Source organism: Vulpes vulpes, chromosome 16 (assembly GCF_048418805.1).
Source record: "Vulpes vulpes isolate BD-2025 chromosome 16, VulVul3, whole genome shotgun sequence".
Taxonomy (NCBI): domain Eukaryota; kingdom Metazoa; phylum Chordata; class Mammalia; order Carnivora; family Canidae; genus Vulpes; species Vulpes vulpes.
This window is the reverse complement of record NC_132795.1, coordinates 66189159-66216444: the sequence shown is the minus strand read 5'-3', so window position 1 is coordinate 66216444 and position 27286 is coordinate 66189159. Positions and strand designations below refer to the sequence as shown.

At 46.1% G+C, this 27286-nt stretch overlaps 1 protein-coding gene across 8 annotated transcripts in view; it reads left to right on the top strand.

The window, feature by feature from the left end:
* Positions 1 to 268: 268 nt before the first annotated feature.
* Positions 269 to 27286, top strand: part of NCK2 (NCK adaptor protein 2) — a 151032-nt gene continuing 124014 nt past the window's right edge. For 2 of the 8 annotated variants that reach the window (XM_072742605.1, XM_072742600.1), the window contains exons 1-2: positions 1991 to 2368; positions 2558 to 2695. The gene's annotated coding sequence lies outside the window, so the exon portion shown is untranslated. Of the gene's footprint in view, positions 344 to 498; positions 581 to 1445; positions 1611 to 1934; positions 2369 to 2557; positions 2696 to 27286 lie in introns of those variants that run through there. The other 6 variants (XM_072742601.1, XM_072742604.1, XM_025992372.2 and 3 more) reach the window with 6 other exon arrangements.

Below are 27286 nucleotides of genomic sequence, written 5' to 3'. Positions count from 1 at the left end.
CTCTTTCCCCAAGGGCAAAGAGAAGGAGGCTATCCAGATTCCCTGATCTTGGATCCATCCCTGCTCAGTACACTGTGCCTACTCCCAGCTAGTGACCTACAGAGTGTGCCCTACAGGCAGGAAGGGTGCCAGGGACTGACATGGGAGCTAGGTAAATATGATCTCTCCATTTGTTAAATTTTAGATCGGTTAAGAAACACCTGTGCAAGGTTCCGCAGTTGAAAAAGCGGATAGTCAAAGGCTGTACTGCGACTTCAAAGGTAGAGTGGTTCTGGTTACCCAACCTGGATACTTCCTTTTGTGAACGAGGCAGAGGATCAATGATTCAGCCTTGTCACCTTGGGTAAGTTATTATTGCCCTTAATAGTAATGAGAAGCCAGGAGCCTAAGAAAGAATCTCATTAACATGGATCCAGGCTATTCCGCCAGGAAATCAGAATCACTTGAATAGTCGGGTTTCCTTTTGGGAAGCCGTGTGGGAAGGAGACTGGAGCACGGGCAGCTGGACGCGTGTGCCTGTTAGAGGGGAACTCGTGTTTCCCCTTCCTCCTGGGTTTTAATCTTCCGAATTTGTTTACAGGTAAGTCCCTGCGTGTGGCCAGGTGACCGGACCAGTCCACTGGTAGTGACGAGGCCTGGGGCGGGGGGGGGAGGGGCCCAGTCGCTGGCAGCTCCTGCCGGGTTCTGCCGGGTGGGCGCGGGGGCCGGACCGCAGGCTGGGGCGGCGCGGGGCCGCGTGTCCTCTCTGCTCTCTAGAAGCGCTTCCGACGGGAATGATGGAGTACAAAAGTGTCTGTTTGGGAAAGTAAATAGATACAAGGCAAATAAATAAAAATGCCCAGAGGCAATTACAGGGAGGAAGTGACATTTTTATGTAAGTCACTTTCCTGATGGACCCCAGGCCTGCTGTGCCGAGGGTGCCGTGGGAATGCTTCCGGGAGGGGCCGGCCGCCAACTAGAGCGTCGCGATAAGAAAATCAAACAAAAAGAGGATGGAAAGGCCACGCAGCAGTCACTGGGGGCTGGAAGTTGCTGCCTTTCTCTCGTGTGTCGTCCGCCCGCCGCCAGCGCTGCCCCAGTCCCCGCGCGGGCAGCGGGCAGCGGGCAGCGGGGACCCCCCTCCGCGCGCCCTCCCCGCGCCCCCCGCGCGCCCCGGCCGAGCCCCGGGTCCCCGCGCCGCCCGCGCCGCCCCAGGTGGGAGCCGGGCCCCCGCCCCCGCCCCCGCCCCCGCCCCCCTCGGCCCGGGCCGGCCCTGGGCGGGGTCGCGCGCGGCCGGGGAGGAGCGGCGCGAGGAGGAGGAGGAGGAAGCGCGCGGAGGGGCGGGCGCAGCGCCGGGGGAGGGTCGCCGCCGCCGCCGCCGGGATCGTCAGGCCGGAGCCGCGCGGCCGAGCGGGCGGCGGGCGGCGGGCGGCGGGCGGCGGGCGGCGGGGGCTCGCGGCGGGAGGCTCCGGCGGCGGCGGCGGCGGCGGGGTCGGCCCGGGCCGGCAGCGTCCGCCGCGCGGCGGGAGGCGGGAGCGGCGCAGACAAAGAGCGGCGCCTGGGCGGGCGCGGTGCGGCCGCCGCCCCGGGACCCGCGCCGCTGCCCTCCGCCTCGGCGGGCGGCGCAGGAGGTAAGGGGGCGGCGGCGGCGGGCGGGCGGGCGCGGGGCGGGGGCCGCCGAGTTGGGCCGCGCGGGGGGCGGCGCGCGCCCGGGGGCGGGGGCGGGGGCGGGGGCCGGGGCCGTGCCCTGGGCGCCCCGCGCCGCCCTGGGCCCCGCCGCGGCCTGCCCCCCGCTGCCGGCCCCGCACCTCCGCACCTCGGCGCCCGCCTTCCGGGCCCCCCTGTGCGGGCCGGGCCGGGCCAGGCCGGGGCGGGGCGGGGGCGCGGGGGCGCTGCCGGGACCGGGGACCCCGGGCGCGCGGGGGCGGGGGCGCGGGGACGAGCGGCCCCGGGAGGAAGGGCCGCGGGAGGCCGCGGGAGGCCGCGGGAGGCCGCGGGAGGCCGCGGGAGGCCCGAGAACTTGCTGTGTTTACGGCAACTCTCGTGACCCCGCACAGAGCTGCTGTCACGCCGCGCGGGGGAGGCCCTCGCCGGGGCGCGGGGGCGCGGGGGCGCGGGGGCGCGGGGGCGCGGGGGCGGTGCCAGGCTCCGCGCCCCGTCCGGGGCGGGCAGGACCTCCCGCCACCTGAGAGAAAGTTTCTCCCGACGCTCTGCCCTCTCGGTGCGTCCGGGGCGATCTAACCACCAAGTGGTTCTGGAAGGAGCCGGCGTGCGGTTGGGGTGAAGGCGCTGGAGGCGCCTCCCGTGAGCGCACCGAGTGTGGCGTTGCGTGGAGGCGTCTACTTTGCAGGAACCTTTGGTGCGTGGACAGCAGCGACCGCCTTGGAAGGTCTGCGGGGGGTGCGGGGGGTGCGGGGGTGCGGGGGCGGCGGCTGGCGAACCCCGGGCACCTGACTCTTAACCAGCTGTGTAAGGGCTTCAGGGGCTGGGCAGGGACGGGGACAGTAGGCCTCTGTCACTTCAGACAATTGCCGTTGGCAGTTTCCCCTTTATTTGTTTTCGTTTATTTTGCCAACAGGTTTAAGGCTGAATCTGCCAACTTTGTGTCTGTGTAAGGGGATGAGCAGGCCCCAGCGCTGGGCCCCCTCCTTCCGTTGAACCAAACAGAAACTGAACCACGGAGGCCAGCGGGCACGGCCTAGCCCCAGACCTGCAGGTAGGAGAGGCCCTCCCTGGTTCGGGCCCTGGCTTCTGGGAAGGGATTTGGGTAGGAATGAGAGTAATTCGGGTGTGTTTCATACCACTGCTGGTATATCGTTAGCGGCCCTGCTCTGCAAGTCTTAAAACGACTGAAAATGAAATTAAGCAGGGCTACTATAACTTACCAAAACAGATCTAAACTTTGCTCTCTTAACGCACCTACCGGGCCTTCCTGGGTGGGTGGGTGGGTGGGTGAGTGAACAGGATTCAGGCATGTGCGGCGTTTTATAAAAAGAATGGTGGCCAGCAGCTCGCAGAGAAGAGATGGGCTTGACTGGGGAGGTGGGGCTGTTGATGGAGATCTTTAGGTGTTTGGAACAGGGATTTCCCAAGAAATGGGTGTTAACCAGGCTCGTGAAGCAGTGACCAACATGGGAAAATCCTCCCTTAATTATTTCTCCTCTTGAGGTTGCTTAGATGTACTTTGGATGGCAGGAAAAGACCGGATGTTTGTGGTCTTCTGGCTGCAGCTACTTGGAGGCTGAAATTAAAAACTTTAAGCAGCGGGGAGCTTGTGGAGGTGCGTGGCTCTGCTTCCTCTCCGATAGGCCTCACCTGGGCTCAGCTCGGAGCTTCTCAGCTGCTACCTAAACACACAACAGTATTGATCATGGGAACCGTGGATGAAATTGGGTGGCAAACCGCCACCCGTAGAACTGAGTGCTCTATCACCCACCTCTGCCCACTCATGGAAAAGCTGGCCCCGATTGATTGATTGGTTGATTTTTTAAAAGATTCTGTTTGTGAGTAATCTCTACACCCAATGTGGGGCTAGAACTCACAACGCTGAGATCAAAAGTCCCATGCTCCTTGGACAGAGCCAGCCAGGCGCCCCGAAACTGGCCCTTTTTAAATGGGTGGGGCTTGCGTAAGATGCATTTCTAATAGCTGTGCTCAGTTTCCAGGCTTTGGGTTTTGCTTTATGACGTGGTCCATGGTTACATCTCTTCATCCCTGAAATCTGTGACCCTGCCCTGTCATTTGCATTGGGGGATTATTGAGGTTTTCCAACTGACAGCCGATCTTATGTACACTGTATTTGAGAAAGGCACTATCATCCATATTAAATACACCGGAAATCTTCTTTGCGTGTGCACAAACTAGATAACCTTTTGAAATACCCCAAAGACTCCCTGATTGCCTGGAATAACCTGGAGTCCTTTACTTGATAACTTGCATTAGCTTAATTTGCCCTGGCTAAATGAGGCAGTTTTGCTCTCCGGGATACACATGCTTCTAACTGCCCAGACTGACTTGCAGCGTGTGCTGGGGGAGAGAGGGTTCTCCATCATTCAGAACAAGGCTGGCTAGCTGAGGAGCTGAAAATTGCTGGATCTGCAGGGGAGGGCAGTGGACAATGTTCGGGAAAACTAGTAAGCTGAACTTTATTTCACAAATGAACTGGAAACTCCCCACCACTCACCCCAGAGGCTTAGGGAATTAGTTTTCCCGTCCAGAGGGATAGCAAATGGCACTTCCAAATTGTTTCTCTTTTCTCAGATGAGTGATGGAAACCCTTCATGACATATTTTCAAAGGGCCTAAGCTAAAAATGCTGTCATGTATGTTCAGTGCTTGAATTCAGGTGACTTAGAAGGAGGCCAAGACAGCCCTCTAACCGGTTATCAAAAGTATGCAGCTAAAGTAAAAATAGTTTCCAATTTCTTTAGGTCACGTTAGTAACACAGTTTTAACAATTAGACTGTTCTTTCCTACATTTTCCGTTGAACAGATCCAAACGTATGTATACTTCTGAAGGTGTAATCAACATTAGTAAGTTATATCACCCCCCCCCCACATACGCACTCTCTCTCTCTCCCCCCCTCTCACGCGCGCGCACACACACACTTGTCACAGTCTGCCCTGTGGTTTCTGTGTTTGTATCTTAAACATGTGGTTTGCCGTAAATTCTTACTGAACACATGAATGCTGAGTTCTGAGCCTATTGAGTTATTAGGGCTCTAGGTTCCCACTGAGATATAATAGAAGCTCTCCAGAATCTTTGTACATTCTGCTCAGAAGCTGTGACATGGTGGAAGGTGTTGTCCCTAGGACTTGTCCAGATAATGGGCAAATATGGCCTCTCTCTTGAGTAAATTCTCAATCCAATGAATCATTTATAGTCCTGAAGCTAAACTTAACAAAACAAACAAAAAGCAAAACAAAAAACAAATCCAGTTGCATAAACCACCTGGTGGCTTGGCTCTACATAGTACTTTTCAGTAGACTGTGGGTGTCAACACCAACTGGAAATTTGGGGCAAAGCATTTGTTACCCTGGCTTAGTTAGTTCGTTAGCACCACCTTACTCTTTCATCCCCTTCATATTTTTAATGTTTTTAAGGGAAGAAACTTCAAGTATATTCACAATTTAAATACTGCAGTTTCCTCTTGATAGCTCAGCTGGTTAGTGGTTAGTGAAGATCCAAAGTGCCATAGTCAGATAAAAATAATCGATATTAATACTCATGCATTAATTTATAGTTTACAGTTTGCTTTCCACCAGTGCTGTCCTATTTAATATTTGAAAAGATAACAAGGTAAAATGGGCTCTAGTCCTTATTTCTGTGTGAGGAGACCAGAGCTCGAAATTGAGGCAATTCCTTGCCATCTGAGCCCTGTGGCCCTGCTAAGCAGGAGGTAGATAAGGAACACCAGAAGGTGCTGCATCGACGTTTTTGTGAGGCTCCTGATCCGCAGGCATGTAGCGCAGCCGTGGATCCCTTTGCCATTTGCAGATGTGAACAAATAGTGGTTGGGAGCAGATTCTTGGTGTGAGTTGACTCTTTGAAGATGAGCGGTTTCAGAGGAGACCGTTTTGGTGAGCAGTTTCCGTGAACTTTTGTCTTTGCCTCTTTGCCAGGAGCTGGCATGGCTGTGGAAGTCTGCAACAGGGTGCTTACTCTTGCTTACTATGTGTATCAGTCTGCTCTGGATGCTGTAACGGTACCGCACAGTCCGTAAAGCAGAAATTTCTTTCCCGCAGTTCTAGAAACTGGAAAGTCCAAGATCAGAGTGCTGGCAGATTCAGGTCTTGGTGAGTCTCTCTTCCCGGCTTATAGAAGGGCACCTTCTCGCTGTGTCCTTGTGTGTCCTCTCCTTTCTGCCTGCAGAGACTCTGGTGGCTTTTCCTCTTCTTACAAGGTCACCAGTCCTGTGGGATTTTGGCCCCATCCTTATGACCTCACTGACTCTTAATTACTTCCTTCAAAGCTCTGTCTCCAAATACAGTCACATTGGGGATTAGAGCTTCAACATTTTGGGGGGGAGGGGGAGTTCAGTCCATACCAGTGTGTAACTCTGTGTTCAGAAACAAGGCTGATTGTTGTAGGAAGTCCTTTTGCTTCCTTCACCCAGATCTAGCAACTGCTTATTTGAGGACACCTGCCAGGGATGGTTAGAAGGCAGAGGTAAGGAGGGGATGGCAGCTCATTAGTTGTCATACAGCCTCAAAATGGGGAAGGATCCTTGGCACTGGGCTTCCAGATGCTGGTTGGGTTCTAGGTAGGATGATTAAGGAGAGAAATCAGTGCTGACTTGATGCATTTATGGATGCTTCTCCTCAGTATAGGTAGGTTTTTTTGGATTAGGGTCATGATAAAATATCAGATATAGGGAAAGCGCCCACTGGGTTTTGTATGGCAAAGAAAGTGTTTCCTGGCCCTGGGTGAAGAGCAAAGTGGGAGGGAAGGCCATCCACTCTGGGTCTGCTGTTGCTGTGACCCTGTGGTCTCTGCGATGTGAGCAAGGGTCCCTTTAGTACTCATACAGGACAGAGTCTGGTAAGGTCCACCCTGAGCTCTGTATGCATTCTCTGTGGCCATGACTTAGGCCAGTTTGGGTTGTGAAAGATGATTATATAAGGCAGGGGGGATGTCTGTGGGATGGGCAGCCCTCTAGCTCCAAATCTGTATGGTTCATTCATTTATTTATTTAGTCTATCTTTTATATGAATTATCCAACTTCTTACCCATCATGCCTGCCTAAAACTCTTGAATGCCACAAGCTGACATCTTAATGTCACCATCTCCTAACCTGCCTGCCTTCTCAGTTTATCCCCATCATTGACTCACTTGATCATCCCTGAATTCTCCCTTTCTCTCATATCCTGAACTTAGTGATTTTGCCTCCAAAAGATCGCTTAGCTCTGCTATACTTGATTTCCTCTTCTGCATGGACTCTCAGAATACCTGTTTGACCACTCTTGCCAATCCGACCAGCTCACTGTGCTATAACATTCCAGACTGGCTGTGGTCCACATCCGATCAGTGTCCTTACTGTGGCATGGGTGGGTCTGCATGATGGAGCTCCTTCACTGTTTCTCCCTGCTTCTAAACATGCCCCCCCCCAAGCCCACCACGTTCCTTTTTTTCTTTGCAAGTGTCCAGGAGCCCTGTGAGGCTAGCGGCTGCCTTATTGCAGAATGCAGGTTGATATACTTTTTATGATGTCAGCTTCATTTATTCTGTAGGTTTCAGAGTTGAGATAGCTAAAAAGACTGAGTGGAAACAATTTAGAATAATAGTAATGGCAATTATTATTATTCCTTAGTGGGACAGATACGATCTTCATAGTTACAGACAGTAATATAATATTTCATGCACTCAGTTTTAAATTTTTTTTTTTTAAGATTTTATTTATTTATTCTTGAGAGATAGAAGGAGAGACAGAGCCAGAGACACAGGCAGAGACAGAGCCAGAGACACAGGCAGAGGGAGAAGCAGGCTCCATGCACCGGGAGCCCGACGTGGGATTCGATCCCGGGTCTCCAGGATCGCGCCCTGGGCCAAAGGCAGGCGCCAAACCGCTGCGCCACCCAGGGATCCCCTTTGCACTCAGTTTTAGAGTACAAAAATCACATTCGATTACATGTAATTAAAATACTTTGGACATTTACTAAGATTTTAAGATGTGTTTTGGATTCTAGAGGTTAAATTACCAATTTAAAATAACTTTTGGGTATTAGTATTTAACATAATACTGGTGTATGTTAAGTACTTGATTTATAAGTACAGAAGCTAAAATATTTTCTGTAGTGATCATGAGTTTATCATTAAGACTTACAAAATCACATAATTATTGTTCTAAGCACTTCATACAAAGTAATAACACATTGAATCCTCTCAAAAATTAAGTGTAGATACTTCCTGTTTTTGTCCTTACTGATAAGAGTTCGGAGAAATAGCTGGTTACCTTGCCTACGTGTTCCATAGCTAGCATGGTGGCAGATCTGGAACTCAGAGTCAGACTTTCTCACTTCTGAGTCTGCTCTCATCCACGAACCTAGGCCACGTCTCTTCATTAAGATGTATCTGAAAATACATAAACAGAACCATAAACTTTTATTAGGCAAATATTTGAGAAACATTGATGGACAACCATCAATAAAGAGTGGAGCTTGGGCAGCAATGGAACTTCTGGAACTTCTTTTAGCAGCCAAGCAATGGAGGACGCCCTGAGCTTGGGAAGGACGGATTTAGTAGTTAGAGCCACTCACATGGTCCTGGAAGGCTAGCTGTGTGGCGTCACAGGGGAGCATTACTGATGATGGCCTTGGTTCTTGGCCTTGGCCTTGCTTCTCCTCTCAGTCTCTCCTTGCTGTATCCTGTAGGCCAGTGCTCCTCAGGTGGGCATCAGCATCCCTGGAGGGCTTACCTTAAAACTCAAATGGCTGGACCCACCGTGGAAGTCTGGAGTGAGGATGCCCACTTCTGCTGAGTTCCCAGGTTACGTGTGTTGGGATGGGTACCACATATTGAGAACCACTGCCAAGGACTTTGCTCTATGACACCAGGAGAGTGAGAAGGTTTCTCTCTTGGGTAGTAACAGCATTGTAATTCGAGAGTAGCCTGCCAGCCTGCCTGTAGGCCCTGTTGTGCAGGTCTGCTCAACTGGGCCCTTCCTAAGTGGCTGCGTGGCGGGTCCTCACCCAGTTTCTACCACCGTGGGGACTGAGGAAGGAGGACTGAGGATTTTCTTGCTCTTCCACCTAGGGCCTAAGACCTTGTATTGTTGGATACCTTTTGGGAGGCCATTGTTAGCTGCTGCTCAGTGAGTTCCTGTGTCATAAAGAGAAGGGAGGGAGGGAGGTGCTTGAAGTCCTGGAGCCCAACATACCAAACCCTTTTCTTTCGTGCTTTTATGCTGTCTGTGCAGGTCTTAAAGAATCCCCACATGGCTTTGAAAATCCACTGCTCGGATCATAAGAATAGGCCAGGTCGGGCATCAGTCTGGATTTCCAGAAGGCTTCTGTTACAGGCTTCCTATGGGAGCATTGATGTTGGTTGCCACTTCAAGTGAGATTCTTAACTTACTCTTCTGTTTCTGGGAGACCCTTAGGACTGTTGGGTAGCCTTCTCCCAGAGCACATAGAACTGAGGTAGAACCAAGAGTCTGGCGTCTCTGTTGGGGGAGGCGTCTGTACGTCTGTTCCAGGACTCGGGAACACAGTGGTTTGGGATGGGATACACCTTGGGCAGCTGCTTTGAATTCACAGGCTTAGATTTGCTGTCAAGTGTTTCTCCTGGGGCCAGCTCTGTATGAAGCCTGTTCTGGCAGGAGTAGCAGCGAAGATTTATTTACTTACACAAGTTTAGTAATTCTCCCAGTGGGGGTGGGCATGGGGTGGGGGTGGCCAGCTAGTAAGAAATGGCACAAGAAGCTGAGGTCACAGCAAGATGCCTAGAAAGTGCCCGTGGCTGTCTTCGCAGACAAAGCCCATCAGTGTCAACATTGATTTTCCTTAGAGGATGTGCCTGAGTTTAATATCTTATGAATTTTGGCTGAATATTTAAGGATGTCTGCAAGTCAACAAATATTTTAATTATGCCACTTATGAGTCTGGCTGTGGAAGAGAACAGTTGCTTTGTCCCCTTCTCTTGTGCCAGCTGTGTCCATTTTAAGGACAATCTCTCTAAAAGCTTATTTCCTGGTTTACAAGTCTGTGTTGGGTGGGAATGGTGGGGAGAGGTCTGAATCGGTGATAAACAGCCCTTCTGCTGCTCTGAGTGATGGAAGCCAGCTTGGACATAATGCAAACTGAGAATTTTTAAGAGATCAAGAAAGAAGAAGGGGTTCTGGGAGTTATTTTAGACACAGTTTCAGGAAATTTGATGTAGGTGAGTAGTGAATTTTTTTCAAACCACTTAAAACCTATTTAGGAACAGAATCTGGCAAAACAGATATAAAAGCTGGTTTTTCTATTCTTTTGGTTCTCCCATCCATGTTTCACCTTTGCATGTGATTTACTTAACGTACGCCGCCACCCTGACCATTTATCTTAAAGTCTGTTTTCCATCTGTCTCCAGTACCTACACTCATGGTTTTTCCTTCATATGCTTCTGGTGCAGCCTCCCTTGGCCTCCCCTACTTTGTAGTTAGAAGCTGTCCCTGCTACCTCTTCACTGAGCCATCCTCCTGTATTCACACCTTCCCAGACTTTTCTTGGTCTGTTTTATATGGTTTGGTAGATAAGACCCAGGGGTGACTGTAAACAAACTTTGCAGTTATCCTCTCAAAGGAAAAAGGGGACTGGGGATCACACACACTTGGCTGTCATAATTTCCATTTTGGAGCATTCATGGGTAGGGCCGAAGCTCACTTGATGCATCACAGATGAAGGCTCAGGTGTTCACTACATCGCTGCTGAAACTTGATTGTGCCCCACACGCAGCACTGGCCAGGAAAGCTGATTGCACCTTCCAAACAAGGGAGGTAGATTGTCCTTTCCTTGGTGTCTCAGGCTGGTGAGAGTTACATGTTGAAGGAAGAAGATGTGTTTTCAGCATAATGCACGTTACTACATGCAAATTCCCATCCATTTTTGGATCTTACCGGCTGTTAGGTATGGATTAAGAAATAAAAGCAATTATGTTTGCAACTATAGAAATGCCTTTTTAATTATTAATATTTTTAAAAACTTAATTGAGACTTACACCTGCAGTCCTGGCCAGCCCCCATGGCCCAGCGGTTTAGCACCGCCTTCAGCTCAGGGCGTGATCCTAGAGACCCGGATCGAGTCCCACATCGGGCTCCCTGAATGGGGCCTGCTTCTCCCTCTGCCTGTGTCTCTGCCTCTCGCCCTCTCTCTCTGTCTCTCATGAATAAATCAATAAAAATCTTTAAATAAAACCCAAAAGAACCCTGCAGTCCTATGTATAGATGAGGGGTTCTAAACTGGGGTGATTTTGCCAGTGTGGACGTTTGGCAATTTCTGGAGACATTTTTGAACTTTCTCGACTGGGGAGTGCTCCTGGATTCTAGTGGGTGGAGAGGCCAAGGGTGCTGCTCAACCATGCTTCCGTGCAACAGGACAGCCCCCATCACAGAAAATTAACTGGCCCAGAATTTCAGTATTTCAGCAACCTTGATGGCAATGAATGCTTCTCTACTTTACTTAAACCCTTAAATTAATGGCACATATATTCTTTCACACAGTTGCCCATATGGAGATCATTTTTTTCATCCATTTTTATAAACATGAAAAATATCTATTTAGAGAGACACTATTTATACATCCTACAGTTATATAAAGGGGAAACCTACTTTAATATAACTGACTTAACCATGGTTTATCTGCAATACTTTTTATGGTAAAATATGGCATACATTGCTTTTTCAAATTTTTTACGTCTACATATTTAGATCCTGTAAGTATAAAATGTCATTTTGTAGGAAATATTTTGAAATCTGGCTGAACTGTGATAAAAACAAACGCCCCTTAGAATGTCCACTTACAAAGAAGTAATGGGGTCACTTCTCAGTTGCATGTATGTATGTAAGAGAGCAAGTGAGCAAGTGAGGGGAGGGGCAGAGGGGGAGAATCTCAAGCAGACTCCCCATAGAGCATGGGGCCTGACCTGGGGCTTGATCTCAGGACCCTGGGTTCATGACCTGAGCCCAAATCAAGAGTCAGTCACTTAACTGAGGCACCCAGGTGCCCCTTAATTGCTTTTAATAATTAGTTTTCAGAATTTGGTCCATTCACAACCTGTTTGTGTAGCTCAGAATCCTTTCAATTGGTGATTGTGCATAGGAAGAAAAAAGTTATTACTAAAGTTCATAAGACTCTAGGTTCAACCTGATAATCTTTGAGCTGGTCACATCTGTTAGCTTTCAAGTGCTTCACTCCCATCTTTGTATAGCTCCGAAAAATAAACACTTCAGGGGAGAGCGCATGAAAATACCACAAATTAGACCTTATCCAGGGAATCGGAAAGAGAAAATTCTAATTTGGCCGCCAGTCTCTGCCTAGGTTAGTGGCAGGGCTGCCTATTAGCGGGCCTGGAATATGACGTAGATATCCGTGCCTTTTTTTTCAGACATAGTCTCCCACTTGACAAAGTCCTATATTGAGCCCTGAAATTAAGAGGGCTATCAATTAAAAGTCTCCTTGACTTTATCTAGGTCTATTTTGTATAAATCACTTCCTGCTGTACAGCTCTTCCTTTTTTACTTTGTTGCTTCTTCTTTCTTCCTGTTCAGTTAGGGAGATAAACACAAAATCAGCACTTTTTTCAGTTTTTGAATTTCTCTTGGTGAAGATCCTTAAAAAGTACAGTGTTTTCTTTTCCAAAATGGTCCCATCCTCAGTGGTTGGAGAAGGGCCTCTGCAAAGTTCATAGTCACTCTTTGGACAGACTGGAACATTCTAGGTCTAAAACAATGTAACATATCTCCTTGTTCTTTGCCCAGGCTTAGTATCCTTTGGTTCTCACAGCTTGGGTGTGGAGGGAGGCCAGTATTATCAGGAAGCCCTGTGTGCATGAGGAAAGTGCAGGACACAGGGCAGTAACTGGCCCAGGAGCCGCTCCAGCCGCACGCTGTCAGCAAATGCTTTGGGCCTGGGGTGTGCATGAGCTGCTCTCCTCCAGAGCCGTCAAACCCTGGACTTCCTTCGGACTTTGTAGGCTGTCTCCTCCCTCAAAATAAAATGTTGGCCCTTCTGCAGTGACATCTTGACTTTTAATTAGAAAAGGAGCTGAAATAATACAGTATCATTCTGAACTTCATTAGCAGCTAGTCTAGATTCGAACTGCAAAAATAGCACTGCTGCGTCTGAGGAGGGGGGGTGCAGACGCCTTTCCACCTGCTGCTAACTTGGCATAGGTGGGACAGCGCGTCTGTAACCTCCTGACCTCTGTTTTGTCTTCGCTGCAACGAGGCCTCAGCGCTCCTGTTTTTGAAGACCTTGTATGGGCCTGCTGTTCCCTGTTTAAAAATTTGAACCGTACCGTGCCTTTTCAGAGAAGTTTCTTCAAAGGAGGGTGGCGTGAGCCGACTTCTGTGGCCCGTTTTGTTGCTCTTCATTTTTTTGTGAATCGGGTTTGAGGATGGAAAAGGCACGTGTGTGCAAAGGTAGAAAAGACTGCGTTACTCATCCTGCTCTGACCTACAAATTGGACTGCTGGCCCAGTTTGGCTGTAGCTCTGTTGTCATACACCTAGTACTTTCGAGCACCAACTACATGAGAGGCACCCTGCCAGGTGCTCTGGTACAGAAGCCTGCCCTCCCGGAGCTTGTAACCCAGTACCAGGTGGTGCAACAGGCGCCCACCCAGCTCTCATCCCAGTTAGCTAGTGTATAAAAGGATGGCTCGTTACCTCTGTGGGGGTCCTCTAGGGAATACAGGGAAAGATGCAGGGGAAGTCCCCAAGGCCAGGTGGAACTCATTTCACATATTCCAGGGAAGGATCATGTTTCCTTTGAGATCTTCAGGAAATCAAAGAGCCCGTGACATGCCAGCTGAGCAGAGATGGTCTCACCTGCCAGGAGTCAACCTCTGTCGCCACCACAGCTGGGCCAGCCCCTTCTTCTCAGGATTGCCACTGTTCTCCTAGGGCCTGGCTGAGGCTCTAGCCAGCCGTTTGCTTAGGATGAACACTTGAATTTGGGGGCAACTAATCCATCATTTCCAGAGAATGTAAACTCTACTTCTGTGTTTTTTATTTGCCTGAGACTTTTAGAGCTTAAAAATTAGTAAAGCTACTTCTTGGTGCTTTTAAGGGAATGCTGGCATTAGGTAGCACACTACTAGCTCCTTATCCCCTCCCTTTTTTTTTTTTTTTAAGATTATTTATTCATGAGAGACACAGAGAGAGAGAGAGAGAGGCAGAGACACAGGCAGAGAGAGAAGCAGGCTCCATGCAGGGAGCCCAACGTGGGACTCGATCCAGGGTCTCCAGGATCACGCCCTGGGCTGAAGGCAGCACTAAACCACTGAGCCACCCGGGCTGCCCTCCTTATCCCTTTTTTAAATTGATAATGGCATAAATGCTTTGCACCATTATATTTTAACCTAGAAAAGATTTATTTAGCCAAACTATTACTTCACTTGGGTTAGTAGTGAATATTGTAAACCACTCCTGTCCAGACATTTCCCAGGTTTATTTTGTATCCTACTGATAGTCTAGTTTGAAGTGTATTTCCTTTGAAGGTTAAACTCTTTGTTATTTTGTCATAGGTTCTTTTTAGAGTATTTTAAATACAGTGTTTCAGATTGTTGACTTCTGCTTTTTCTACTACTCAAATCATTGTGCCATATGACAGCACGTTGGTATGAAACTAATTTCTAAAGGTGGGCCAATTTTGGTGTTTCTGTTTAGCTCTGGTTAGCATCTGGAAATAACTTAATGCTGGCATTCCAAACAATTAAAATCATAATTAGTGATTTGTCTTCCATTTCATATGGAACCAGTTTATGTTTCACTTTTGATGATGTGGATTAGTGTAAAATAGTTTTTATGATATACTGTAATTAATTTGTGATACACTGTAATTAATGCTTAGTGCTCGAATTAACTTAATTTGAGAATAATGAGAATGTAGCTTGAGATATGAGTTACGTGATGCAATTTTAAAAATTGGTTGGAATACATTGATTCCTGGCTCTTGGGGGCCTGAGTAGGAGAGAGTTTAACATATGTTCAATTAGTTTGTTCTGGATCTCATTCAAGGGAGGAAGTTTTTGTTGTTGTTTACAAACTAATGCAGTCTATTATTTTGCTTATTCAAGTACATATAGTGTGCTCTCTTTTCAAAGAACAGCACAAAAATTGTACTGCATTCCAACCATGTAATAACCTTATTTTATTGTGTTAAGCTAATTGGGTATATTTATCTCCTTTGTTTACTCCAGTTTTTACCCACTTTTCCAGAGTACAATTTGTCATTCTTGAAAGTCATCCACATTAATGCTTTGCATATGTGTATGTAGTATCATATGTGTAGTGCGTATATATTTTCAAATCAACCTTTAATTTTAGAATAGTTTTAATTTTTTTTAAAGTTTTTAAAAATTTGAGTAATCTCTGCAGCCTCCTGGGGCTTGAACTCACAGCCTCCATATCAAGAATCACATGCTCTTCCGATGGAGCTAGCCATGTGCCCCTGATTTTAGAATAGTTTTAGATTTACTATTTTTTTTTAAAGATTTTATTTATTTATTCATGATAGACATAGAGAGAGATAGAGAGAGAGAGAGAGAGGCAGAGACACAGGCAGAGGGAGAAGCAGGCTCCATGCCGGGAGGGAGCCTGACGCGGGACTCGATCCTGGGACTCCAGGACCACGACCCCCGGCAAAGGCAGGTGCTAAACTGCTGAGCCACCCAGGGATCCCCCTAGATTTACTATTCTAAAGGTCCTATTGTTATATTATTGTTAACTAAATCCCATAGTTTATTTGGATTTTCTTAATTGTTACCTCCTGTCCTTTTTCTGGGTCCCACCCAGATTTCCATGTGATACTCAGTCATCATGTCACTTTGGTTCCTCTTGGCTGTGACAGCATCTCGAGGTCACCTTGGATCGATGACCCATACAGTTTTGAGAAATACCTAAATCAGGTGTTTTATGGAACATTCCTCAATTGAGATTTGTCTGATGTTTTTCTCATGCTTGGACTGGAGTTCCAAGTTTTGGGGAGGAAGATCATAGAAGTCAAGTGTCATTTGCAGTGCATTGTCTCAGTGGCACATATTGTCAATGTGACTTGTCACTGTTACTCTTTTTTTTTTTTTTTAATTTTATTTATTTATGATAGTCACAGAGAGAGAGAGAGAGAGAGAGAGAGGCAGAGACACAGGCAGAGGGAGAAGCAGGCTCCATGAACCAGGAGCCCGATGTGGGATTCGATCCCGGGTCTCCAGGATCGCGCCCTGGGCCAAAGGCAGGCGCCAAACCGCTGCGCCACCCAGGGATCCCCGTCACTGTTACTCTTGACCTTGATCATCTGTTTGCAGGCTTCCCCACCTCTGTCCATATAGAAAATTTTGGGAAAAAGTCACTTAAACAGGGAGGAGTTACATTCTACATCCTTGAGAGGAATTCTGCATGGGAGATTTATTTATTTATTTATTTATTTATTTTCTCTGAGTGGGGAAATTTTTCAGCTGGTCACAGGGGCTTTGTAGCACTGCCCTTGGTGCTGTTCCAGAGGAGGGAAGTTAGGAGCCACTCTGTTTGTAGAGTATGGCCGTAGGGTACATATTAGGAACACAGATTCCTGGGGCCTGCTTTAGCCCTACTGCCTTAGTCTTCTGGGAAGTGCTGGTTTGGAATTCTTCCTGTTGAACCAGTTGCCCAAGAACTATGCTCTGTATTTCCATTGGAACCCTCTCTTCTGCCAGTAGCATCTAGTGCCATGGCTCACCTGCAAAGGGCCTCTGTCCTGACCACCCCCACAGTTTTAACCCCTTCTGGATATTCTATGTAAGTGGTTCCCTGTGTCAACACAAGATCATTCTTGCCTCAGTGCAGTGCCCTCAGAGCTCCAGCAGAGAGGAAGTAGTGGAGTTGCAACTGAGAGCCCAATGGGCAGGGCCAGTCTGGGTAGCAGTAGGGAGGCCCTCAAATGCTCAGACCTGTCTTAAATGGTTTTGTCCTATGTGTGTGCACATGAGGATAAGTAAGAGACTGTGTGACAGTGGGGGAAGCCTGTGGACACTATGCAGGTTTGGGCAGTAAGAACGGCCAGCAGCTGCTCATGATTCCTTGTATTACCCATGCCTCTTGCTGTGCAATGACCATCTATCTCTTAGGCGATCCCTGATTGCAGGGGGAAGGCAGTGGCTTGAAGTGGTTTCTCCTGTTGAAGGAGGTGCTTGGTGAGAGGGAGCTCCTGTAGACACAGGCCAGAGTCTGCTGCCCCAAGCATGTGCTGGTGGTCCCTACCACCTGCCCAGGTGCTATGACACAGCTCTAGGTGTATGTAGGAGCAGAGGTCTGGGCCCAGGTTGGAGCTGGCTCAGCAGCTGGCTTGAGGTGGGAGGAGGGCTTGGGAGGGCCCCTTTTTCTCTAGTGGCTGACTGAAGGTTCTAGAGAATCTTTCTCCAGAGCGAGTAGAGTGGTTGACTTTCTCTTGGGTGCAGAAAGGGTCAGAATTAAGGCCAGGAGCCCATTTCACTTTCCTTTTTATACCTCTTCTCTCTCACGGCAGTGGTAGGATTTTGAGGGTAGGGGGTGGAAGGCTTCCTTACTTTTCCACTCTCCCCAGAGCTACATGGACAAGAGAGGTTCGGTTGTACTCATTTACACAAATATAATTTGTATTAGTGCGTTTGTTCATTAAAATTGACTGGATGTGAGCATCTTCAGTGGCTTCTTTGAACATGATTTCCTTTTAAATCCATGCCTCTGTGTTCAAAGTATAATTTACAATTTCTATTTTGACCTGCAGATTTCTAATTTTTAAAAAATCTTGTCTTTTTATCTGCATTTTTGTTTTGATCCAGTTTTTGTGAAGTTTTGGTGGCCATTTGTACAAGAATCACTTGATATGAAAACAAGAACTCGCACTTTGTTGGGAAACATTTAAGGGCAATATTTCTAGAAGTGGCTGGCCTTCGGTTTTCCTTATAACATACGAGATTTTTGAGAGCATAGTTTCCATATGTAAGAGTAGAGTTGAACAAAGTGATCTCTCTTTTTCCAGTTCTCAAGCTGGCAGAGGCCTTGCCCTAGGAAATGGGTCCTACGTAATAGGCAGAGCATCGGACTGGGGGCTGTGTCAAGGCCATGGGCTGCTCCCCCTCCCCACATTTGTAGGCTTCCCGTTATTTACAGCAACAGAAGTTCCCTCCTGTAGCCTCCTTGTGCCAAGTCTAGGGATTTCCTGAATCTGATGGCCCAGGTTCATGGCATAATACGAAGTAACAAGTGACTCCCCAAAGTGGGAATCTTGAACCTAGGGTCCCACTTTGTGAGTGAATGGACTTTGCAGTGTGTGTGTGTGGGGTATCCAAGCACATGAGGTGGGGAAAAAGGTAACATTTTTATGTTCACTAGTTTTTAACTGAAATTTAGTATTTCCTTCCATTGTGGATGCAGGTAACACAATCCTTGACATTCACAGTCTCCCAGAAATGACTGGGATTTTCATAACTGCATCAAAGTGGTTGCAGATACTTTGAAATTTGAGCTACTCTTACTTGAAATTATGGTAGTTATTAGATCTGCTGCGACACCCTTTTGTTCAGTGAGTTAATAAAGAAGCACATATATTACAATATCTCAGATGTGTTTTTTAAATAATATTCTAATAACTGTGTTTTAATTCAGTTGCATAAATTGAAAACCATTTGGAAGCATTGTGAGAAGGAGTCCCGAGGCCTCAGCGCTCTGACTGGGGGTAGGCGGCGCGTCTCTCACTTCTGTCTCATAGCCCTAGGCCGGAGGTGGTCTGCACAGGCCCTGCAAAAAAGTGATTTAATTTTGTTGCCTGGCAGAGCACTTTCCAGTCCCATTTCCACCTGGGAGATGACAGGACACCTCCCCGGTGGGCTTTAAAAAAAAAAAGGATCTTTTCTGCAAAAAGCCAAAACCAACCAACCAACCAAACAAAAAAACAAAAACAAACTAAAAAGAATTTTATTTCAATTAGATAAAAAGCCTAATCATGTTTTGTAGATTTAGTCATTTAAATTGTCAAGGTAGGAAAAAAAAAAAAAAATATATATATATATATATTCGGTTTACTAGTGGAAAGAAAAACGAATATAAATAGTGCTCTGGGATTTTTGATCATTTAGTAGAACGATGGGAGTGGGTTGTGGATTTGGTACCTGTGGGTTTCTAGTAACTCCCAGCATCAGGAAAATGTCAATGACTTTTAAAAATCTCTCACATAAAAGAGTTGGACTGTGTGGTTCTCAGCAGCGTTGTGGCAAAATGGTTTCCAGAGTTTTGACCCCATGTTTCACAGAAAAATGCCATAAAAAGTAGTTTGGAAGAAGAGTCAATGTGCGCATGGCTTGCACTGTGCTCCCCTGTACATAGGAGTATAAATACAATCTCCTGGAAATTCCTGTAAAATGACGGACGGTGTGGAGGAACATGCCTGAAGTGTTAATGTGACCGTGGCTACTATTTATCAAACACTTTACATTTCAGACACAGGCTCCCGTTCCATCTTCACCACCGCCTTACAGGCTGCCCTTCATCCTGTGTAACAGGTGAAGCAAGGCATTTAGAGAAGCTAAGGATCATCTGAGTGTGAGTCCCGACAGCTCTCTGTCTTCGTGTGGGCCCGTGTTCTCCTGGCACACTTGTGCAGGTGGGTGCAGTGCGGGCAGGCCGTGGTCCACGTTCCTGACGGTCTCCATGCTCACGGGGACTTGAACCTCCTTCCCTGCCGCCTCCTGCATCTGTGGGCACCTGAGTCCTGCTGGGCCTGAAGGCACAGTCACAGAGCTGCCTCCAGACTCAGGGGCCCTGCCCTCCAGACAAAGGCTCCAGGAAGCACACTGGGCCTCCTTCCTTGCTCTCTGCTCCTCCTGGGGGGGCTTTGCAGCTCCTGCCAGGTCTGAGAAGAGGTGAACCAACGCTCACATGCCCTACTGAGACTAGCTTCCTGAGACTTTTTTTGGCACTGCCGTGTTTTCTCTTAATTTTTCTTTTCTTTTTGTTTCTTTGGTGAAGTTTCTTTTCATGATAACAACATACTAACTCTTAAAGATGGTATTTGAAGATGAAGATGCCTCCTGCAGTCTTATCCCAAGAGAGAAAGTTCATATTTGTAGTTAGTCCTTGGAAGTATTTGCAGTTTCTATAAATTGTACATGTTATGTATAATTTCATATTTTTCTTAATATGAACATTTCCTGCCTTTATTAGTTATCTTTGTACTGTTTGCTTGTTGAGTGATATCCCAAAGAGTTGAGAGTTTTGTCAGTTGGAAAAGCAGCCTATTGACCTGGTCATTTGAGTGTTTGCTCCAGGAGATAAGGTGCTTCTGTGCATATGAGCATATTTCTTTTCTTCCACTGAGTTGTTTCTAGAGAATCCATTCCTGAGAGAGGGGTTACAGAGTTAAATGGTAGGGACATCGTTCTGGTTCTTGATATATGTCACCATAATGCCCTTCTAAAGGCTTGTGCCAGTTTTCTTTCTTTCTTTTCCTTTTTTTCCCAAAGGTTTTATTTTTTTATTTGTGAGAGACACAGAGACAGAGGGAGAAGCAGGCTCCCTGTAGGGAGCCCGATGCAGGACTCAGTCGCAGAACCCTGGGATCACACCTTGAGCCAAAGGCAGATGCGCAACCACTGAGCCACCCAGTGGCATCCTGTGTCAGTTTTCAACAGTGGGAAGGTGTCAGTGTCACTCAAACTAGATGCTTTTGAAAGCATGTCAGTGGCCTCTCCATAAAGGCATTTTGAGTTCATGTAGTCTAGAGAACCTTATCTCTGAGAGATCCTAAAACAGTGTTGCTGCTGTTTAAAAACAGGTTGACTAGAATTTGTTAATACAGTGACTACCATGTCCTTTCAAACAGGCCTGGTGTAAACAGTTCTTGAATGTCAGGGGCTCCGCAGGCGCTCATGGATTTGAGAACACCCACGCGGTCATTCTCAAGGCTCAGCTCTGCCACTGGCTCTTGGACTGGACTTTCTAGCTGGTGGGCTGTTTAGCTGTAGCACATCTTTTCCCTTTGAGGGTGAATTTAGTTTTTGTGAATAATAGATTGGAGCCTTGTTTGGGGCATGAAGTGGGTGACAGAAGTGGATTATCCTGCTTTGGTCCCTGGCCACTTGGGCCCGAGGGAATGAGACTTCTGTTATCTCTGAAGACATTTTCAGGAGTTGCAAATATTTTTAGTGAATTTGCCACACTTCAAACAGGCAGATCAGTTCCCAAGGGTCCAGTCCAGCGTGTGTGTGTGCGCGTGCACGCGTGTGCATATTATTATGCATATCAGCTGTGTGTGGTTGAGTAACAAATTAAGAGCCCAGGTGAGCCATACTCATCAGACTCCAGAACTGCAGAAACAGAGATAATAAACGTGTAGTTTTAATCTGCTAAGCCTGTGGTGATTGGATACCCACTTGTAGGTGACTAATACAGTATATAAGTGTGAGCTGTCCTGACTCCTCCACAGTCAGACTTCCTTAAGACTTTCTGGCTGCCAAGTGGGACTCTGCAAAACTAAAACCCTACTTCTTTATTAGGTTTTAATGACATTCCTCCTAATTGGCTCAAGATATAGTAGAACTCACTTTATGGTAAGCCCTTTAAAAAGATTTTTTAAAGAATATGAAAGAATGAAGGGGGGAGGGTTGGCAGGAGTTAAGTGGGGAAAGGTGAGCAAGGTATGTGTGGGAATCATAGCGTGAGACACGGAATGTGGGTGCTCCTTTCCACCTGGGAGATGTCTTTGCTGTGGGTGGTACTGGGAGTGACCATAAGGTGGGACAGACTTGATAGATGTCTTTCTCTCTTATTTCATTTAGATGTTATTTTTTTCTAGTGCTATATTCCCCTTTATATTTATGTATCAGGCACCGTTCAGGGTGGTCAGAAACCAGGAAGCAGGGGGCTCTCCAGGTGAACACCCTGGCTAACCTCAGTTTAATTTCCAAACCTATGCTTTTCTTGGCCTTCCTTCCACCTGACAGGCATGCAGGGATTTTTTTCCCACCTTTTTTTTTAAGTAGCCTCCACACAGTGGAGCCCAACATGGGGACCAGAACTCACAACACAAGATCAAGACCTGAGCTGAGATCAAGTGTTAGACTCCTAACTGACTGAGCCACCCAGGCACCCCACAGACTATTTCCATTTGTAGTGAGTAACGATTTATTAGTTAATATTTTTAAAAGTGTTCACATAAGTTTAATGACTGACTTGAGCTGCCTTCTTCCATTTTGCTTTTGCCTATAGAGCAATGGTCAAAACCTGGAGTCAGAGAGGGGATGAAGTAGGTCTCACAGAGAATCCTGACATGGTCAAGTATGCCTCCTCCCATGTCAGGGAGTATTTGCCCAGGTGCGCATCACCTGTATGTGTGAAGTTAACCAGGTCAGATACACACGCATCGGTGCCAGGATTATGGTGTTTACCCCTTCCTGGTCAGAAATAGGGCTGACTTTGACCCGGATGCCCAGACCCTCCCTGTGTTTCATCTCATGTCCTCCACTATCTATATCTATATCTATATCTATATCTATATCTATATCTATATCTATATCTATATCTATCTATATCTATATCTATATATCATCTATATCCATATCCATATCTCTGTATATCTATATCTTCATTCCCTTGAGAGTTTTGCCACATTCATCAATTACATTGAATCAAATGTAATTTTTTTTTTAAGATTTTATTTATTCATGAGAGACAGAGAAAGGCAGAGAGACAGGTAGAGGGAGAAGCAGGCTCCAAACAGGGAGCCTGACATGGGTCTCGATCCCAGGTCTCCAGGATCAGGCCTTGGGCTGAAGGCGGCACTAAACTGCTGAGCCACCTGGGCTGCCCTGTAATTTGGTATTAACTAGATACCTCTAGTGCCAGTGCCCAAATGGCCTACTTGTGGTGTCTAAGAAAAGCTTAGATGCCGACTGGTAAAGTAACTTACAGAATTTGACTTCCCCAGGTCAACCTTGTTACAATAACCTAATTACTATTTTGTGAAAAGGATCCTTTATAATGTTATATTTTGGTGCACTGATAGAATCATTTAGGAGTAGCTATTTCCCTTTATGGTGTTGTTAAAAAACAAAGCTCAACTGGGTCAATTTTCTAAAGATCTTACTGGCTCCATTCAATGATTTGTGAACAAGGAAGCATTCCATCCTGCGTAGAGAAAGGAGCTCCAAGGAGCTGTAGAAAATGGAAGAAGGGAGAAGGAACAATCAAGTTATAGTAGACAAAAAAGCCGATTAGTGACAAGGTCACTCTCCTTTAAGGGATGGCAGGGAGAGAGGCTCCATGCAGGAGCCTGATGTGGGACTCAGTCCCGGGTCTCCAGGATCATGCCCTGGGCCAAAGGTAGGCGCTCAACTGCTGAACCACCCAGGCATCCCGACGTTCCATTCTCAATGAGATCAGTTGCTTGGTGGGTAGTTGCTGTGCATGAACGTGCATTTAAAGCTTGTGAGAGACTGTGAACATGAACATGCATTTAAAGCTTGTGAGAGAATACGGTGAACCAGGAAGATTATTACGATTTTTTTAAAGATGTATTTATTTATTATTGAGCACACTTTGGGGGGGCGTAGGTGGAAGGAAGGACAGAGGGAGAGAGAGAATCCCAAGCAGACTCCCTGCTAAGCACAGAGCCCAGTGAGGGGCTTGATCCCAGGACCCTGAGAACATGACCCAAGCCAAAACCAAGAGCTGGCTGCTTACTCCACTGTGCCACCCAGATGCCCCTATGATTATTATAAGCAGGACAATTCCCAATGTCTGGAGTACCTCAGAGCCATAGTCCCCAAAACCCATAGCCATCAAGATCAAATCCCATTGAAGGAGTCCCTTTCTTTAGCCTGCTGGCTGGGTACAGTGGTCTTATGCGGTACAGTGATCTTATGCAGCTGAGCTCAGCTTCCCCCAAAGTGTCCATTCAGTGCAGCAAGTAACATTGACCACAGTGCAGACACTTCCTTGCTCTGCTGAAACAACAATCAAGAACAACTTTGGCTAGAGAGTCCAGGGATTTTTTGTTGGCAGCTATGATTTTCACAGGGAATTCTGCAGTACGTAACTTTAAGGGTTAAGGTGAGGTTCTGGCAATAGCTTCTTTTGTACTCACCCTTGCCAAGAGCCAGTGATCTACCAAAGGAAGCTATCTAGGTAGTCACGAATGCCCCCTGGTAATTCCTGCTTGAGTTTGTGGCTCAGGGCTGGGAAGGTGACAGCGAGGAGGCCAGTCAAATGTAAGTCTGTGTAGACCACACAGGCAGTTTTGTTCTGGTTACTCTCATGTCTCCTTCTTGGTACAGAGCTCAGATACAGGGTTCCCTGGGTTTGGGCTTGTTAAATTGAGGCAGGGGAAAGGGACCTGACCTCATAGAGAGGGAGCTTACTTAGTTCCAGAGAAATCAAGGTGTTTGGCAATCAGAGAAGTATGTGATTGGCAGAACTACAGGATTGGCAGCACTGGGGCCAGTCCAGCAGTAGTTTGGGGATAGGGCTATCCCTGTTTGCAGCAGCCTGAGCATATGAACAGTGGCATTATCTTTCAGGCCAGAGCAGAGCAAAATATGGGCAAATGAATCATAAAGGCCTTCCTGTTTAAGAATTAGGAAAAGGATGGTCAGGGAGGGAAGGAGGAATAGAGAGGAACTCACTTGGTCTGATGTCTTGGGCAGAAGCAGTCTACCTTGATGTTGGCTGTTTCTCTTTGTAGCCAATTTGATTTTGAGGTCTCTAGCATTTGCACAGGACCAGATGTCAGGTGGGGCCTTCTTCAGCTGTGAAATATGCACCCCACGTTTCAATACCTTGTAATATGGCAGCCGTGTCAGTGATCCGGAGTTCCTGGTAGGGTCCTTGTCATGAGTCTCACTTCTGCAAAAGCATCAGAGTAAAACAGTAAGTAGTCTGTAAATGTCAAAAGACATAAAAGATGCTCATCGTTAGGGTTCTTCGTAATGGAAATGACAAGGAAATTTGGTTATTTGTGTGATGCACAACATTTTAAGGTAATAATTGCATTTATGACTGGTAAAATTATGCTGGGACATATCAGATTTCTAGGAGTATCACACATTTTCTAGAACACTTGTATTAATGACCTTTGCTCATACAGGTATAAGCTAAGGAGGTTTCGTATCTCTTACTTGATAATGCTTCCCACATAATTTAATAGCAAATAAACCTAATTAGTTTGATATTTTACCAGATGAGAGATAAATCCTTTGAGATTTTCCAGGGACCCTCTGGGAAATTTCAGAGTTACTTGAAGATGGAGAAAAACCCCCATTTAGAATTTGATTTTAGGAAGTTGTCAAAACGTCAAGCAGTTTGAATGTTTGACTAAATAGGATCACAGATCATTATGAAATAATACTTCATTATCTGTTTAACCAAAATGACAGTAGAAAATGATGTTAAAGGCAAATGCAGATGGTTACATAGCTGTGAACAAAATTTAGCTCTTTTAGTATTGAGAAGATTGGATTTTCTTAAGTAACCCAAGAGCTGATGACAATGTGAAGCATAGGAAGTTATTTTGGTTAAAACATGAAATCTTTGCTGCCCAGGCAGGTTGGTTACTTACTTACTTACTTACTTATTTATTTATTTTTTAATTTATGATAGTCACAGAGAGAGAGAGAGAGAGAGAGAGAGGCAGAGAGAGAAGCAGGCTCCATGCACCGGGAGCCCGATGTGGGATTTGATCCCGGGTCTCCAGGATCGCGCCCTGGGCCAAAGGCAGGCGCCAAACCGCTGCGCCACCCAGGGATCCCCAGGCAGGTTACTTAAAAGATAAGGCAGCTTTCACCATCTCTGATCTAAAGCATACCAAAGGTCCAAAAGAACACGGTCCTTTTAGCAGGGAGAGAATCAAATTCTAATTTTGTACCAGTGCACTTTTGCTATTAAAACTCATTAGAAAAACTTAATAAATAAATCCATTCCAATCTTAGCCTATTTGACCACATGTAAAATCCCTCTGCAGGATTCCATTTCCACAAACCTACAACTGTTTTTCTATCCATTCATATCTTGTTCCATATGTATGTTTTTTCTCCTTCTGAAACAACCAGTCATTTTACTTTCCTTACCTGCTCTTAATACATACATAGTTGTTCCCCTTCACCCTTGCTATTTCTAAGGAGGTTCAGGTACTTCTATTTATTAGGATTCTTAATCCACAGAATCCTTATTTCCTAGCAAAAACTAAGAAGTAAGCAATCACAGACTGTCTCCTACGCTACCATTCTGTGGATCAACAAACGTAAAAGACATTTCATAACTTGAAGGGGTATATTCTTTCTCATAGTGGATTTCTCAGTGTTGCATGAAACATCTTTACTAACATACCCACATACCTTAAGTTTCTCTATATTAAGCCAAAAGTAAAATTAGATATACCTATGATCAAGAATTAATGTGTTATTATTTATTTTATTTGAAAATGATCTACTCAGTGACTATACATCATTCAATATAGCAAAATTCTAAAAACTTTTATCCTACTTACATCTATCTAAATCACTTGTCTTTAATATATTTACTATTAAAGATTTTATTTATTTGCTAGAGAGAGAAAGAGAGAACATGAGTTGGGGGGTAGGGGGAGGGAGATGCCAACTCCCCACTGAGCAGGGAGCCTGGTCTGGGGCTCCATCCCAGGACCTGAACCAAAGGCAGCTGCGTATAACCAACTGAGCCACCCAGGCACCCCTGTTTTTAACATTTAAATTACCCATGAAAATTTTGCAAACATTAAACAAAGTTAACTCTAATATTATACTAAGATATTTTTCTTGCTGACAGACTTTGTAACAGAGGAAACAGTCTATCTGAGTAGAATACCCAGGTAGAATACAGGTAGTATATTTAATGCTGGTAGCTCTAAATACATGCCTGTTTTAATTAAACCAACAAGTTGAGACTTGCTTTTTTTTTAAGCCAAAGACTATCCCCAATCAGGTAAACCTGAAAAATATTTGGGTTAGTTCATTTATTTCTAAGAGTCTAAGAATATTTAATTTGGTAAATGCTTATTTCTCTTTAATTACTCTTTTTTAAAGTTAATTTTGGCAGTACCATCCAGAGGTTTTTTTAAAAAAATCACACATCTACAGCCTATGTAACATACACACAGACACAAACAGACCTTACAGCTGTTGTTTTATAATTTTAAGCACAAGATGGGTATAGTAACTCACTAGTTTCTAAAAGAACAGCTAGATCCAAATTGTGTTTCTAGAAGTTGCAATAAGTTAAGGTTACCCATTCTGATGGTTTAAACTTTTTACCAATATTTGTAGAGAAGACTTTCAGGATTTTTCATTTCCCTCCTTTTTGAATATCCTTGCCGCAACTTTTCCCCGTCTTCTGATAAGAATTACCTCAGTTCCTAGAGAGACCATGTAGAACATTTACATCTCAAAAGCACAGGGAGAGAATGCAAGCTCCTCCTTCTAAGGATTTCTGTTTCCTAAATCTTGAATTTTGTGAGCCTTTGAGATGAATGGGTGAGGTTTGGGGATTGGTTAAAAGGATAAGTGGATTTTGAATTGCCTCCAGAGCTGCATTTGCATTCTTGTAAAGACTCAGTTTGGAAGACAAAGGCTTTAATTCCTCGAAGGATGGGGTT